General features: G+C 45.8%; 1 long non-coding RNA gene across 1 annotated transcript in view; it reads right to left on the bottom strand.

Annotated features, from left to right (window-relative positions):
• Window positions 1-15,786, bottom strand: part of LOC139237841 (uncharacterized) — a 39,389-nt gene extending 23,603 nt beyond the window's left edge. The window contains exon 1 of the long non-coding RNA XR_011588532.1: window positions 14,481-15,786. This is a non-coding gene — a long non-coding RNA (uncharacterized lncRNA). The remainder of the gene's footprint in view (window positions 1-14,480) is intronic.
• Between the last annotated feature and the right edge of the window lie 1,437 nt (window positions 15,787-17,223).

Raw genomic sequence — 17,223 nt, 5'->3', positions numbered from 1 at the left:
TCCTAGGGTCTTAAAAGAAGTGGCTGTAGAGATAGTGGATGCATTGGTTGTAAGCTACTAAAATTCCCAGGATTCTGGGGAGGTCCCAGCAGATTGGAAAACTGCAAATGTAACACACCTATTTAAAAAAGGAGGCAGACACAAAGCAGGAAACTATAGACCAGTTAGCCTAACATCTGTCATTGGGAAAATGCTGGAGTCTATTATTAAAGAAGCAGTAGCGGGACATTTGGAAAAGCAGAATTGAATCAAACAGTGTCAGCATGGTTTTATGAAAGGGAAATCATGTTTGACAAATTTGCTGGAGTTCTTTGACGATGTAACAAGCAGGGTGGAGAAGGGGGAACTAGTGGATGTGGTGTATTTTGATTTCTAGAAGGCATTCGATAAGGTGCGACATAAAAGGTTAATGCACAAGTAAAAGTTCACGGGGTTGGGGGTAATATATTAGCATGGATAGAGGATTGGCTAATTAACAGAAAACAGAGAGCCGGGATAAATGGGTCATTTTCAGGTTGGCAAACAGTGACTAGTGGTGTGCTTGGTCCTCAATTATTTACAATCTATATTAATGACTTGGATGAAGGGACCGAGTGTAATGTAGCCAAATTTGCTGAAGATGGGTGGGAAAGCAAATTGTGAGGAGGACACAAAACATCTGCAAAAGGATATAGACAGTGAGTGGGCAAAAAATTGGCAGCTGGAGTATAATGTGGGAAATTGTGAGGTTATCCACATTGGCAAAAAAAATAGACAAGGAAATTATAATTTAAATGGGAAAAAATTGCAAAGTGCTGCAGTATAGAGGGACTTGAGTGTCCTTGTGCATGAAACACAAAAAGTTAGTATGCAGGTACAGCAAGTAATCAGGAAGGCAAATGAAATGTTGGCCTTTATTGCAAGGGGTGTAGAGCATAAAAGCAGAAGTCCTGCTACAACTGTACAGGGTATTGGTGAGGCCACACCTGGAGTACTGCATACAGTTTTGGTCTCCGTATTTAAGGAGGCTGTCCAGAGAAGGTTCACTAGGTTGATTCCGGAGATGAGGTGGTTGACTTATGAAGATAGATTGAGTAGCTTGGACCCTATACACATTGGCATTCAGAAGACTGAGAGGTGATCTTATCGAAACATATAAGATAATGAGGGGCCTCAACAAGGTGGATGCAGCGAGGATATTTCCACTCATAGGGGAAACTAAAACTAGAGGACATAGTCTCAGAATAAGGGGCCGCCCATTTAAAACTGAGATGAGGAGAAATTTCTTCTCTCAGAGGGTTATAAATATGTGGAATTCTCTGCCCCAGAGAGCTGTGGAAGCTGGGTCATTGAATTTAAGGCAGAAATAGACTGATTTTTGAGCGACAAGAGAATAAATGGTTATGGGGAGCAGGCAGGGAAGTGGAGCTAAGTCCATGATCAGATCAGCTAAGATCTTATTAAATGGCCAGGTGGCCTACTCCTGCTCCTATTTCTTATGTATCTTCTCTGACTAAAGAAAAATAAAGACATGCATTTATCTAGCACCTTTCACGACCATCGGACGTCTCAAAGTGCTTTACAGTCAATGAAGTACTTTTTGAAGTGTAGTTACTCTTGTAATGTAGGAAACGCGGCAACTAATTTATGCACAGCAAGCTCCCACAAACAGCAATGTGATAAATGATCAGATAATCTGTTTTAGTGATGTTCATCGTTCCAGATGTACGGCAGTCTGTCACAAACCCAAATCTACTTCATACCCAGCTGATCATTATTTGGTTGGATTTAGCATACATATTTTGACTTGATATTTATCTATTGATTTGATAGGTTTATGTTACAGAATGTGCCAGGCAACATGAAAACAGAAGAGCCTCCCACGTGTTTGAAACAAACTGGTTCAACCCTCGATCCCGGTGAGTATCTGCTCCTTGTCTTCAGAATTGTTTGCTCTTCATAAGCCTTCTTTTTCCGATAAATGGCTTGCCAACATCCACCTTCATGCTCAGTGGTAGTAGCATCAGCACATCAGGCATGGAACATTGGGCATAGGACATGGGATATCTGGTATAGTGCATGGGGCATCGGGTCCCCACACATCTGCTGCCCTTGTCCTTCTAGGTGGTAAAGGTCACGGGTTTAAGAGGTGCTTTTGAAGAAACCTTGGTGAGTTGCTGCAGTGCATCTTGTAGATGGTACACACTGCAGCCACGGTGTGCGGTAGTGGATGGAGTAGGTGGTTGAAATGGTGGAGGGCAACATTCCCTCTAAGCTGCATGGCCACATGATTGCGCAAGTTTCTGCCAGTCCTGCGAAGCCCAGGAACTGGCCTTTTCAATGTTAAGTTTCAAATGCGCAAAATTGTGACTGGACCACGCAGCCCCTTAAAGGGGCAGTGACCGGCCCCCCCCCCACCAAAAAACAATAACGGGGGGACATTCTTGGAGGCGGTAGGTGTAAAACTGGAGAAACATATAAAATTCTGATGGGATTGGACAGGTTAGATGCAGGAAGAGTGTTCCCGATGTTGGAGAAGTCCAGAACCAGGGGTCACAATCTAAGGATAAGGGGTAAGCCATTTAGGACCGAGATGAGGAAAAACTTCTTCACTCAGAGAGTTGTGAACCTGTGAAATTCTCTACCACAGAAAGTTGTTGAAGCCAATTCGTTAGATATATTCAAAAGGGAGTTAGATGTGGGCCTTACAGGGGTATGGAGAGAAAGCAGGAGTGGGGTACTGAAGTTGCATGATCAGCCATGATCATATTGAATGGTGGTGCAGGCTCGAAGGGCCTATGTTGCTATGAAAAAGGAAATGATTTTGTGAACTCATTTCAGAATGTTGTTGTCTAGGCTTCGGGCAGAAAACAGGGCAGATGTGTGCGGGCTGCAACGTTACCATCACTGACCGCTACCTTCTGCAGGTCAATGAGCGATCCTGGCACGAAGCATGTTTGAAATGCACAGCATGTCTGCAGCCGCTCTCTGGTACCTGCTACTGCCGGGACAGGCAGCTGTACTGCAAGCACGACTATGAAAAGTAAGGCCCCTGGTTAATTCATTTGCTTTTAATGTGTGAAAGAGTTAGCTGTGAACTACAGTGATCCAGCGTGGAACGAGTGCAAGGGTCTGAACAGGATAATCAGGGCTGGGAACTCAACATCCAAGGTTATTCAACATTCAGGAAGGATAGAATAAAAGGAAAAGGAGGTGGGGTAGCATTGCTGGTTAAGGAGGAGATTAAGGCAATAGTTAGGAAGGACATTAGCTTGGATGATGTGGAATCTATATGGGTAGAGCTGCAGAACACCAAAGGGCAAAAAACGTTAGTGGGAGTTGTGTACAGACCTCCAAACAGTAGTAGTGATGTTGGGGAGGGCATCAAACAGGAAATTAGGGGTGCATGCAATAAAGGTGCAGCAGTTATAATGGGTGACTTTAATATGCACATAGATTGGGCTAACCAAACTGGAAGCAATACGGTGGAGGAGGATTTCCTGGAGTGCATAAGGGATAGTTTTTTTGACCAATATGTCGAGGAACCAACTAGGGGAGAGGCCATCTTAGACTGGGTGTTGTGTAATGAGAGAGGATTAATGAACAATCTCGTTGTGCGAGACCCCTTGGGGAAGAGTGACCATAATATGGTGGAATTCTGCATTAGGATGGAGAATGGAACAGTTAATTCAGAGACCATGGTCCAGAACTTAAAGAAGGCTAACTTTGAAGGTATGAGGCGAGGATAGATTGGCGAATGATACTTAAGGGGTTGACTGTGGATGGTCAATGGCAGACATTTAGAGACCGCATGGATGAACTACAACAATTGTACATTCCTGTCTGGCGTAAAAATAAAAAAGGGAAGGTGGCTCAACCATGGCTATCAAGGGAAATCAGGGATAGTATTAAAGCCAAGGAAGTGGCATACAAATTGGCCAGAAATAGCAGCGAACCCGGGGACTGGGAGAAATTTAGAACTCAGCAGAGGAGGACAAAGGGTTTGATTAGGGCAGGGAAAATGGAGTACGAGAAGAAGCTTGCAGGGTACATTAAGATGGATTGCAAAAGTTTCTATAGATATGTAAAGAGAAAAAGGTTAGTAAAGACAAACGCAGTCAGAATCAGGGGAAGTCATAATGGGGAACAAAGAAATGGCGGACCAATTGAACAAGTACTTTGGTTCGGTATTCACTAAGGAGGACACAAACAACCTTCCGGATATAAAAGGGGTCGGAGGGTCTAGTAAGGAGGAGCAACTGAGGGAAATCCTTATTAGTCGGGAAATTGTGTTGGGGAAATTGATGGGTTTGAAGGCCGATAAATCCCCAGGGCCTGATGGACTGCATCCCAGAGTACTTAAGGAGGTGGCTTTGGAAATAGTGGATGCATTGACAGTCATTTTCCAACATTCCATTGACTCTGGATCAGTTCCTATGGAGTGGAGGGTAGCCAATGTAACTCCACTTCTTAAAAAAGGAGGGAGAGAGATAACAGGGAATTATAGACCAGTCAGCCTGACATCGGTAGTGGGTAAAATGATGGAATCAATTATTAAGGATGTCATAGCAGTGCATTTGGAAAGAGGTGACATGATAGGTCCAAGTCAGCATGGATTTGTGAAAGGGAAATCATGCTTGACAAATCTTCTGGAATTTTTTGAGGATGTTTCCAGTAGAGTGGACAAGGGAGAACCAGTTGATGTGGTATATTTGGACTTTCAGAAGGCTTTCGACAAGGTCCCACACAAGAGATTAATGTGCAAAGTTAAAGTACATGGGATTGGGGGTAGTGTGCTGACATGGATTGAGAACTGGTTGTCAGACAGGAAGCAAAGAGTAGGAGTAAATGGGGACTTTTCAGAATGGCAGACAGTGACTAGTGGGGTACCGCAAGGTTCTGTGCTGGGGCCCCAGCTGTTTACACTGTACATTAATGATTTAGACGAGGGGATTAAATGTAGTATCTCCAAATTTACGGATGACACTAAGTTGGGTGGCAGTGTGAGCTGCGAGGAGGATGCTATGAGGCTGCAGAGCGACTTGGATAGGTTAGGTGAGTGGGCAAATGCATGGCAGATGAAGTATAATGTGGATAAATGTGAGGTTATCCACTTTGGTGGTAAAAACAGAGAGACAGACTATTATCTGAATGGTGACAGTTTAGGAAAAGGGGAGGTGCAAAGAGACCTGGGTGTCATGGTACATCAGTCATTGAAGATTGGCATGCAGGTACAGCAGGCGGTTAAGAAAGCAAATGGCATGTTGGCCTTCATAGCGAGGGGATTTGAGTACAGGGGCAGGGAGGTGTTGCTACAGTTGTACAGGGCCTTGGTGAGGACACACCTGGAGTATTGTGTACAGTTTTGGTCTCCTATTGAGGGAGTGCAGCGAAGGTTCACCAGACTGATTCCCGGGATGGCAGGACTGACCTATCAAGAAAGACTGGATCAACTGGGCTTGTATTCACTGGAGTTCAGAAAAATGAGAGGGGACCTCATAGAAACATTTAAAATTCTGACGGGGTTAGACAGGTTAGATGCAGGAAGAAAGTTCCCAATGTTGGGGAAGTCTTGAACCAGGGGACACAGTCTAAGGATAAGGGGTAAGCCATTTAGGAACGAGATGAGGAGGAACTTCTTCACCCAGAGAGTGGTGAACCTGTGGAATTCTCTACCACAGAAAGTTGTTGAGGCCAATTCACTAAATATATTCAAAAAGGAGTTAGATGAAGTCCTTACTACTAGGGTATCAAGGGGTATGGTGCGAAAGCAGGAATAGGGTACTGAAGTTGCATGTTCAGCCATGAACTCATTGAATGGCGGTGCAGGCTAGAAGGGCCGAATGGCCTACTCCTGCACCTATTTTCTATGGGTTTAAACACTGTGCTGATTTGAATATTGTGCGGTGCTTGTGAGATTGTGATAAAATGATTATTCTGGGATTGTGATGAATTGTTGAATATTCTGGGATTGTGATGAATTGGTGATTCCAGGATTGTGATGAATTGGTGATTATTCCAGGATTGTGATAAATTGGTGATTCCAGGATTGTGATGAATTGGTGATTATTGTAGGATTGTGATAAATTGTTGATTATTCCAGGATTCTGATGAATTGGTGATTATTCCAAGATTGTGATAAATTGGTGATTCCAGGATTGTGATGAATTGGTGATTATTCCAGGATTGTGATGAATTGGTGATTATTGTAGGATTGTGATAAATTGTTGATTATTCCAGGATTGTGATGAATTGGTGATTATTCCAAGATTGTGATGAATTGGTGATTGTTCCGGGATTGTGATGAATTGTTGATTATTCTGGGATTGTGATGAATTGGTGATTATTCCAAGATTGTGATGAATTGTAGATTATTCTGGGAATTTGATAAACTGATGGTTATTCCAGAAATTTGATGAATTGGTGATTATTGTATGAATTTTATGAATTTGTTATTCTGGGATTGTGATGAATTGGTGATTAATTCTGGATTGTGATGAATTGCTGAGTATTCTGAGATTGTGGTAAATTTGTTATTATTCTGGGATTAAGAACTTAAGAATTAGGAGCAGGAGTAGGCCGTATGGCCCCTCAAGCCTGCTCCGCTATTCAATGTGATCATGGCTGAGCTTTTATCTCAACTCTCCTTCCCCGCACTATCCCTATATCTCTTGATTCCATTAATGTCAAATTCTATAAGCCTCAGTCTGGAATATATTAATGACTGAGCAGCCACAATGCTCTGGGGTTGAGAATGCCTCAGCTTCAGAGTCCTCTGAGTTAAGAAACTTCTCATCTCAGTCCTAAATGGCCAACCATTTATTCTGAGACTGTGACCCCTGGTTCTAGACCCTCCAGCTAGAGAAAACAGCCTTTCGGCATTTACCCTGTCAATCGCTCCAAAGATTTTATATGTTTCAATGAGATCACCTCTCATTCTTCTAAACTCTAGAGAATATAGGCACATTCGACTCAATCTCTCCTTAAAGGACAACCCTCTCATCTCAGGAATCAGTCTAGTGAACCTTTGTTGCACCCCCTCTAAGGCAAGTGTATCCTTCCTTAGGTAAGGAAATCAAAACTGTGCACAGTATTCAAGGTGTGATCTCACCAAAGCCCTATATAATTGCAGCAAGACATCCTTACTCTTCCACCCTTACTCAACATCTTGGGTCATTGGGTGAGTCGCTGGATGGCAACCAGGAGCAGCAACCCAGGTCGAATTGTCCCTTCCCTCAGTTTGGGGGCACGGAGGTCAGCAAATTCAATGTCTGGCTCAGAAAGGGAAGGAAATTTGTTGAGAACCTGGGTACATGAGGCTTCATCGACATGTGATAGCGCTCGGATGTCATCCCAGTTCCAACGGATTTTGTCCAGCCAGCTCCTTCCAAGCAGTGTGGGGCCATCACCCGGGACAATCCAGAGTGGCAGTTCGTGCACCGTGCCCTTGACCATGGCGCTGCCCAGGACAGTGATGAGATCTTTGGTGTACGTTCTCAGTTTTGCAGGGATGGGGCTCAGGGCTGACACAGTCTCTCAAACATCTTTTTACTCATGATGGATTGGCTAGCGCCAGTGTCCAGTTCCATGGCTACGGGTAAGCCATTCAATTTTACATTTAGCATTATAGGTGGACATTTCGTCAAAAACTTGTGCACCCTGTGTACTTCAGCATCTGCCTCCTCTCTCTGAGGCTCGAAATTGCTTTGACCCACCATGGACCAATCTTCCTCTGCCACGTGGTGGTTAGCAGGATTTGCAGAGCTTGCAGCTCGTCTGCAAGCTCGTTGGAGGTGCCCCATTGTTCCACGGCTGTTTCAAACATACCCTTTGAAGCGACATGAATAGGCTGAATGGAAGCCTCCACAACGCCAACAAGGTGTGAATTGCCTTGCATTCATCCTTTGTTGCAGACTCTGAGTCAGCTGGTTCACCTGAGGCCTGCTGGCAGTTGCAGACTCGTGGTTTCTGCCCTATACATTTCTGCTCGCAAACACAGTTCCAGTTAATTTATAAACATTGCTAGCACTTGTGTGCTGAGAGATTTGTTTGGTGGTATCACTGGTGAACATAAACGCCTGTGCTATCGCAATGGCCTTACTGAGGGTCGATGTCTCTACAGTCAAAAGTTTTCGTAGGATGGTCCTGTGGCCAATGCCCAGTACAAAACAGTCTCTGAGCATCTGCTCCAGGTAGCCATCAAACTCACATTGTCCTGCAAGTCGCCTTAGCTCGGAGACGTAGCTCGCCACTTCCTGACCTTAAGATCGCTGGCACATGTAGAACCGATACCTCGCCATCAGCGCGCTCTCCCTCGTGTTAAGATGCTCCCGAACCAGAGTACACAACTCCTCATACGACTTATCTGTGGGTTTCACCAGAGCCAGAAGATTCTTCATGAGGCTGTAGGTTGGTGCCCCGCAGACCGTGAGGAGGACTTTTCGCAGTGCTTCCTTCTCCGTCCAGCTTGTTAGCTACAAAGTACTGGTCTAGCCGGTCGACATAGGCTTCCCAGTCCTCACCCTCTGAGAACTTCTCCAGGATGCCCAAAGTTTGCTGCATCTTTGCGTTTGATTCGTATACTCGTCGCCAGTTATTGTGTTCCTAACACAGATGAGACTGCACAGTGAGGTTAAAGTAACAGTGACCTCAGTCTTAATATTAAGACACTCCAGAGTGAGGAACAGGCCTTAGGGAATGGCTTATATACAGTGTTACCAAAGGACTTCAGGGGATGCGCTCCCTGGTGGTGGAACATGGAGTGCATGCTTTACAGATACACAACAGGAATCTTGAACAATATTTTTACTGCATATAATACAGGGTCCTCTGTGATAAATAGCCGAGACGATATACAATTGCAAATGCAGATAAATGGTCTAAACAACCAACTGAGAAAGATCCTGAAAGAGGAAAACACAATAGTAGGCTCAGAGTTACACGAGGACCAGGCTATGATGTTCCATTTAAAAGAGATTGTGGCTGAGCTGGAAAAACATACACAGACAGTGAATGCACTCATACAGGAGGATAGGAATGCTTCGGACCAGGCTGCCCAGAACGAGGTGTGTGTGCTGTATGGGGCAGGGCCGCAACAACCTGGAGAATTTAAAACAAGGTTTAGACTCCTCCCGCATCAGTAACAAGCACCTCGTAGCCCTCCACCCGTATAGTAATTTACTAAGCCCGTGTCAGCTCCGCCTAGCTTCTGAAGCCTACCCTGTCCCAGTAAATTGCGGGCGTTCTAATCACACCATCATGGGGATAGTACTAAGAATGCCGGTCATGGGGATAGTACTAAGAATGGGTGGGATAGCCCGATCCACACCGGTATATAGGGTGGAGAACATTGGAGTCATTCAAGGAGGTGCACACATTTTTTTCACAGCGGTCCCACCATATGTCATAAAGTGGGAGCACGCTATGATGGGTACTGGCCTCTCCGGGTGCCAGAGATGGGGTACACACATAATACTGTGTCCCCAGCACCTGAATGCCTATTCTAAACCACAGTGCGAGTTTAAAGCTGTTGGCGCACAGCCTATCAACTGTACCATGGATATAATGGCACAAGACCATGTTCCTCCACAGGTAGCATACATAGGGGGTCGGACATATTGTGTCAGCACAAGTGCGCCCCACTACCTGCTCAGTGACAGCAGTTTTTGCTTTAAACCCGAGGCGGAAGTTCAAGTGGCCCAGGAACGGATTGTCCCCATTCCCGAACCCTCCACTGTTCACCTCACTGTGAGAGAAAACATCACAAACCTGCAATATTAGGTTTGACATTATGATTATGAAATTCCCCCTCGACCCAAACATCTTACCGCTCTGCTAGAAGCTGTAGTAATCTCACAAAAACATTTCTACACTCTAGAACAGGAAACAATTGAGATCGGGAGGAAAATTCTGGAGATTACAGTTCCACCCTGGTGGGATATTTTCAGAAATATAGAGGTCCCTGCTGGGATCAGAATAGCTTCCCACATTTTGGTTGTCTGTCAACTCGTGATTATTCTTTACTTATGATGTCTCACTTGCTGAGTGAAACGCAGAGGCCATCAGGTCAGGCACCAAAGGGTGCTGTACGCTCCTTGGTCGAACTTGGGAATCGCGCAGGGAGTGGTGACACCATACTACCATGTTTAATTTGTTATTATTTTCACCTGCTGTAGAAACGCAGAAATCGAGTGTTGTAAGAATGTCACTTAAAAATGTGTTTGACTATGTTCCTTTATTTTACTGTACTTATAATTGTGTTTGACTATGTACCTTTATTTTACTGTACTTATAATTGTGTTTGACTATGTACCTTTATTTTACTGTAAAAACGGAGTAATGGAGGGGCGTCGGACCCCCTCTATGCTGTAACAGAATTTGAATAATTGTATTTGCCTGTAAACTGCATTGCATTTCAAAGGGGGATGCACGTTAAAGTTTTCGATAGGTAAATACAGGGAAGGTTGACTCTCGGGAGATCAGGAATTTTGCTCACCTAGCATGACACTCAAGTGTGTAGAGGGTCACAGGGGGGACTGAAGTGTTGCAAAATTCAGGGGAGAACCCCCCTAGTGTTTGGACTCATTGGAAAGGAAATTTAATTTGGAACTATCTACCAGAAAGTTTGAGATCCTAAAGTGCACAAGGAAGAAACTACAAACTTTAATCGAATTTGGGATTTTACAAAGCAAATTGAGACTGTGTGGGCAGGGCTAAGAGCTAAAGGAACTATCCTTCAAAGAAGCCAGTTTGAGTATTGAAGCTGTCTGGAGTATTGAAGCTAAAGCAAATTGTCTGGAGAATTGTGGATACTCGAAAGCCTTTCTCCCCAGGAGACATTAACATAGCAACAATTAACCCAGAGATAGCTAACCATCATCCTGATCTGGAAAACCATTCCAACATATACATAATAACAATGGCACATCCAGCCCGCATGAAAAACCCAAGCACAGACAGACATTACAAATAGCAAAGCTAATATTCCCATCAAGCAAACAGATTTAAAAGATCGACACATCCAAGACAGCTTAACATTTAATGGGCCCGCCAAGATATGACAAAGAAATATCAAGACCGCCAAAATTAAACAAAGAATCTGGGCCGATTTGGCGTGAAGATTAGAACAGTTCCAAAGGTATAACTGGGCCCTGCTTTAACAAAGGATATGCTTATGCTAGGCAATGCTATGGCATGCTATGCTATGCATCAGATCAAGAAGGGAGAAAGACCACTCCAGCAGTTCTAACTAGCTTCTCCAGCCTCGACGTCCTGAAGTCGAAAAGGAAGGAAGAACATCACCATCGCGGCAGCAACCGACCACAGCCAACGTGGTACCACCAAAAGCGCCGTGATTGACCAGTCCACCAAAAGTCGGCACCACTCCAAACCGCAGCATGGCCGCCGATTTGCGGTGGTAACAGGCCTGAAGTCCCCTCTGAGTCCTGTAGGTGTGAGCACTCAGGAGAATGGAAATTCCTGCCTACAGTATACAGAGACGGGGATCCCAGCCATTAGCGTTGAAAGTGCACTGAGAGGAGGAGCGGGACTCTAGTGTATTAACCATGCTCGGGTGGGTGGCGGGAGGGATGGACAGCAAGGGCCCGGGCAGAATTGTTGGTAAAGGGAGGAAAGAGGGGGGAAAATAAATGGCAAGGGAAGATGAGGTGAGAATCGATGTCAAAGGAAGAAGAAATGGATTACTATATTAGGAGTTGAATGGTGTAACATGAGGAGGTGAAAGGAAAAATGGATTCCATTGAAGGGGAGAGAGAAGGCAAAGTCACAGGGGGAGTGAAATGGTTGGTAATGAATGGTCAGGAAATGAATAGCATTAGAAGGAACAGGGAACTAGACGGTGATTATGCAGATAGGCAGAATCTGGGTATGGGAATTTAGGGTGGGGAAAAGGATAGTGCCAGCACCAGGGTACAATAGGGTCGTGATTATGGTTCTGCAGTAGGAGCCCAGAGTCATGAGTTCGAGTCCCACCATGGCATGTTTTAAAATTGAATTTAATGGCCTAAAAATGTATTGCTGCAGCGCCCATTTTATGGATGCACACTCTGCCCGAGCTCTTGTCTGAAACAGGTGAGAGCCTCGTTCGAACCAAGTGATGAGGCTGATGCCAAGGTGGCGTCTTCCACGAAACGTAGGCTAAACCTTAAAATTAGAGCGATGCCATTCAGCGGTGATGTCAGGAAGCACATCTTCTCACAAAGAATAATAGAAACCTGGAACTCTTTTCCCCAAAAAGCTGTTGAGGCTGCGGGGTGGGGGAGGTCAAATGAAAATGTCATAACTGATTGTCAAATTGTTGTTATGTAAGGTTATTAAAGGAAATTAAACAAAGATGGGTAGATGGAGTTAAGATACAGAACAGCCATGATCCAATGAATGGCAGAGCAGGTACAAGCGGCTGAATGGGCTACTCCTGTTCATATATACCTAGAGTGGAGAGCTGCGAGTTTAGATGGATGTAGGTTAGAGTGAGTGAGGAATTAAACAGCTGTATTTGTTTCTTTAACCAATATTGCGAACCCACCTACATTGTTATCGCCATCTCTATCTCGTCTGAAAACCCTGTGACCAAGCATATTGAGCTGCCATCCCTGCCCTTCTTTCAGCCATTCACCAACCATTCCTGTAAGTGAATCCTGTATCCCCTATGACTTGGAGCTTGCCCTAAGTTGGTAAATGATTAAAAAGACCCAGAAATTGAAACAGAGAACCCTTACACTGTTTATCACGACTGAAATATATTGTGTACCGCCATGTGAAATTTCTCTGCTCTTTGATTAGCAGACTGAATATACAGTCTATCGGTCAGAGACTCAGAAGGATTGTTTAACTATAACAGGTAAATTGAAGTATACAATATAAAACAGTGAGTCATGCACTACAATACACTCCTCCATATATAAAATAATAAAGACTCCACACATTTTCTCTCTGTATTTAAGCCCCAAAATTCTTGAAGGTCTGCTCTTCTGGTATAAATGCAGCAAAGTGGAACAACCCATGCATCCTGGTCCAAATCCCACTCTCTCCCTGTACAGCAATAGAGTGCACACTCTCTCCCTGTACAGACTGTGATACACAGTGCACTCTCTCCCTGTATAGACTGTGATACACAGTGCACACTCTCTCCCTGTACAGACTGTGATACACAGTGCACTTTCTCCCTGTACAGACTGTGATAAACAGTGCACCCTCTCTCCCTGTACAGACTGTGATAGAGAGTCCAAACTCTCTCCCTGAACAGACTGTGATACACGTAAGAAATAGGAGCAGGAGTAGGGCAATTGGCCCCTCCATTGAATACAATCATAGCTGAACTGATCATGGACTCAGCTCCACTTCTCTGCCCGCTCACCATAACCCTTTACTCTCTTATCGCTCAAAAATCTATCTCCGCCTTAAATATATTCAATGACCCAGCCTCCACACTCTCTGGGGCAGAGAATTCCACAGATTTACAACCCTCTGAGAGAAGAAATTTCTCCTCATCTCAGTTTTAAATGGGCGTCCCTTATTCTAAGATTATGTCCCCTAGTTTTAGTTTCCCCTATGAGTGGAAATATCCTCGCTGCATCCACCTTATTGAGCCCCCTCATTATCTTATGTTTCAATAAGATCACCTCTCATTCTTCTGAACTCCAATGTGTACAGGGCCAACTTACTCAACCTATCCTCATAAGTTAATCCCCTCATCTCTGGAATCAACCGAGTGAACCTTCTCTGAACAGCCTCCAATGCAAGTATATCCTTCCTTAAATACGGAGATCAAAACTGTATGCAGTACTCCAGGTGTGGCCTCACGAATACCCTGTACAGTTGTAGCAGGACTTCTCTGCTTTTATACTCTATCCCCCTTGCAATAAAGGCCATTTGCCGATTACTTGCTGTACCAGCATACTAACTTTTTATGTTTCATGCACAAGGACCCCCAGATCTCTCTGTACTGCAGCACTTTACAATTTTTCTCCATTTCAATTATAATTTGCTTTTCTATTATTTCTGCCAAAGTGGATAACCTCACATTTTTCCACATTATAGTCCATGTGCCAAATGTTTATCCACTCACTTATCCCCTGGAAATTGCTGAAAGTTATTAATAGAGAATTCAAACAGGCTGCAGAGTTGAGAAAACACAGACCCATGTCTATGTGCGACTGAGCACATTGCATTAAGTCATCAATCAACTTGACATTTCAGGACCTTTGGCAGCGAGCCAATTAGGGGTTAAGAATATATCAATTGAGCCAATAAGGTCAAAGGAGGCGAGTTCTGTAAATTGATCCAGGATAAGAACAGCCATGTTTTGCCATGTGTTCTCAGAAGGACAAAGGAACTGGTAATCAGCCAGAAGCTTGTTGCTGCTGCCAGAATAAAATTACATTAAATCTACAACCGGAGTTCGGATTTCATTGAAAATTAAGAGATCTAACAATTATCATTTTGGAACACACGATCAATTAAATGTCATTCCAGAAACTTACAGAACAAAGCTTTGCTTGACCGCTTGGTGCATTGAAAAATGAACATAACAGAAGTAAATTCACTTTTGATTTGGATTGTCAACAGCTATGTCGATGGATATGGCTGACCGATACTCCCGAGAATTTTGCGTCACTTCCAGTCATCAGACAACTGAGGTAAATCGGCTGCAGGCTCAAAGTAAAAGGCAGTTGGGCCCCAAGGCCTCAGCAACTGACCAAGGTAACTGCATTGAAGTTGTGCTATCAGTGCCTGGGACAACACATCGCTAAAAGCAGTTCATATGTGAGGCAGATTGTTTCTACTGCAAGAAAACTGGGCATGTTGCGTAGGTGTGCCGACTGAGGAGGTCAGCGGCCCAAGATCGGAGAGGGGGGTGGCGGGGGAGGAGGTCGGCTCCACAGGCAGGCCCAAAGTGTCGGCAGGCCAGCACAAGGCCCCAAAGTCGGAGAGCTGGTTGGCCACGTTCTGCGTTCTGTGCATGCACTCCCAATCGCCAGATGAATGCCAGACAAGGGGTGGTGCCGGATAAGGGAGTCCCACTGTATTGACAACAGCACTATCACTCGCCATATCCGTTTTTGTTCCATGTTTTCCTACCTCAGGCAGATGGGTCACAAAATCAGCCTCACAAGTTGTTATTTCAAGGCACCTTCTTTCTGGCCCAAAACTGATTTCCTCTCTTCTTTCTGATTTCTACATTTCTCACAGAAAAAAACATCAGGGTCATTATATTTAGGCACAAGCCCAGGCGGATCCAAGTTTGAGCAGGCTTCTGACAACAACATTATACCAGGCCCCACCAGTCGCCATCTGATTCCATTGTGATATCTTCACCCATTACTTGCCTTTCATCAACAAGCCAATTCCCCATAATGAGGCACTCCCATTCTCATTTTATAGTAAGCGGTCCCTGGACTTTCTCTCTGGGTGTGAGCGGGCCCTGGATTTGGTCTCTAGGCGTCAGCTGGCCTTGGATTTGGCCTCTGGGTGTGAGCGGGCCCTGGATTTGGTCTCAAGGCGTCAGCAGGCCTTGGATTTGGTCTCAAAGAGGAAGCTCGCTGTCACCACCTCCTCAGCCCTGTCGCTTCACAACCAACTGCTCATCCTTTTCTGGGCTCTTTCTTTGTTCATCCTGTGTGTGTTGCTGTTTTCACGCTGAGCCAAGCCCCGACAGCCTCCCTCTGCTTTCCCGTTTGCCTGCTACACCGTTTACTCCTTCCCTCCCCTCCCCAATGTGAGAAGTCTGTGAGCGCCGCACGGATGCTGCGGCCCCGCTGCAGAACGCGTGAAGCGGCTGAACGACGGGCGCGAACAAAGCCTCGGAGCCAACGGCCAGAACGCGAGCGGGAAGATCGGGAGGAAGCCGGGCTGTGATTGGAGGCTCGGCAAGCACGTGGGTAGGGCGAGGGGGCGGGGTTTAGTAAACCCAACCGCCGGAGCGCGAGCGGGGAGAGCGGGAGGAGGCTGGGCTGTGATTGGAGGCTCGGAGAGCACGTGGGCGGGAGCGGAGGCCCTCGGAAAGGCCAGCTGCAGAAAGGCTTCGGGCTCCCAGTCGAGCTGGCCGGGTTTGCGGGGACACTCGGGGAACCTCCCCACCGCCAGTCCGCCTCGAAGGGGAAGGAAGAGCGCGGGCCGGATGGAAGTGAGGCCGGAGCCGGCCCGCGGGCCCGTGTGTTTGACGCTCCCGGTGCTGAGGCCCAATGACGCGGGAGTGAGTGCCGAGGGCGGCAGGCCCCGGGGCTCATTGATCGCCAGAGCCTTGGGATACCGAGGGCCCGTCCCCCATCCCCAGAGCAGAACCCGTCCCCCAGTGTCCCAGAGCGGGCGGGGTTTCCCAGTGTCCCAGAGCAGGCGAGATTCACCGTGTCCCAGAGCATGCGGGGTTTCCCAGTGACCCAGAGCGGGCAGGGTTTCCCAGTGTCCCAGAGCAGGCATAATTTCCAGTGTCCCAGAGCGGGCAGGGTTTCCCGGAGTCCCAGAGCGGGCGTGTTTCCCGGAGTCCCAGAGCGGGCGGGTTTCCCAGAGCGGGCGGTGTTCCCAGTGTCCCAGAGCGGGCGGTGTTCCCAGTGTCCCAGAGCGGGCAGATTTCCCAGTGTCCCAGAGCGGGCGGATTTCCCAGTGTCCCAGAGCGGGCGGTTTTCCCAGTGTGCTCCTCCTGCAGGTGTGGTGGTGAGCTGAATGTCAATAACTGGCTGGTGTGGAGAGAGCGAGGCTCCAGCAGCTCTTTCAGTTCATTTACATTTTGGCAGATGATCAGAAACACTCGTTGAGTATTTTGGTTCCATGTGTCTCCACATCTGAACACTCTTCTTGGGGTAAGTACAGACAATTTCTAATACTTCCTTCTAGAGAGCAACCTTCAATAAATTAACCAGACTTTCACCAAAGGTAGCCACTGCTGTGTTGATGAACGGTATTAAAATAGATCTGGAGAAGAAGGTGACTGACAGGATTTATGATTATAGATGTAAATAGTTACTGTGAAACATTATGGTCCATTGCTGCTGGGACCATGGCAACACCATCAATGGACTGCAACCATTGGCCAATAATGTCGATTGAAATGTGTGCTGGATATCGGGAGCTTCTGTTTGATATCTTTGTAGCAGAAATTAATTGAAGACTTTTACCCTTTAGTTGTTTAATCTATGGCTATCAGTGACTATTACTGTCTATTAATATTGATTACTGTTTACTGCTGGTTATTGGATTATTGCCTAGTCATCATCAAAGGTGGTCCCT

This window comes from Pristiophorus japonicus, chromosome 24, assembly GCF_044704955.1.
Source record: "Pristiophorus japonicus isolate sPriJap1 chromosome 24, sPriJap1.hap1, whole genome shotgun sequence".
Classification (NCBI taxonomy): domain Eukaryota; kingdom Metazoa; phylum Chordata; class Chondrichthyes; family Pristiophoridae; genus Pristiophorus; species Pristiophorus japonicus.
This window is presented reverse-complemented; position numbering and strand designations above follow the sequence as displayed.